This window comes from Octopus bimaculoides, chromosome 2 (assembly GCF_001194135.2).
Source record: "Octopus bimaculoides isolate UCB-OBI-ISO-001 chromosome 2, ASM119413v2, whole genome shotgun sequence".
Classification (NCBI taxonomy): domain Eukaryota; kingdom Metazoa; phylum Mollusca; class Cephalopoda; order Octopoda; family Octopodidae; genus Octopus; species Octopus bimaculoides.
The window spans coordinates 84816779-84817410 of NC_068982.1; the positions used below are offsets into that span (position 1 = coordinate 84816779).

Consider the following 632-nt stretch of genomic DNA (forward strand, 5'->3'; position numbering starts at 1 on the left):
TATATATATACAGTTGTTGAAGAGGAGTTAAGAGTTCATACAAATAAAAAAATTATGGTTAAAAAGGTAAAGTTGGAAAAGGCACAAAAAAATATTTTAGAGAATGTTTAATATTTCTGTCACAGTATGTGATTTAAAATATAACAGGTTTCAATGTATCAAATTGTAAAAACTAACACTTCCTTTATAAGAGCTGAGATTTGAAACCGAATCTAAGGATTCTTGCTCATCTGATCCACCACTGACCAAACAGGCACGAAAGAAATTTCTTGTCCTGTCAAACAATGATGGATGGTTTCCCTTCGACCTCCCACTTGTCATTTAAGATTCAAGTGGTCAGGAGCCGACCTACATAGGTCCGAAAGAAGAAGCACAATCTAAGATGTAGAGCAGTATATATTAAAAATGGGAAAGGCCGGTTTATGGGATTAACTTAGGTTTCCCGTCTATAATGGGTTTAGCTTTATAGCGTATCGTCAGATCCCAAAAACTTATTGGCCCATGACCTCCATATTTTTAAGAGGTCATGGCCAGCAGGATTTTAGGATCTGACAATACGCCAAAACTAAACCCTTTATGGACAGGAAACCAACGACAATCCCACAAACCGGCCTTCCCCATTTTATAAATAT

At 36.4% G+C, this 632-nt stretch overlaps 1 protein-coding gene across 5 annotated transcripts in view; it reads right to left on the minus strand.

The window, feature by feature from the left end:
• Positions 1–632, minus strand: part of LOC106870969 (diacylglycerol kinase epsilon) — a 223298-nt gene that overhangs the window by 188615 nt on the left and 34051 nt on the right. The window lies entirely within an intron of this gene.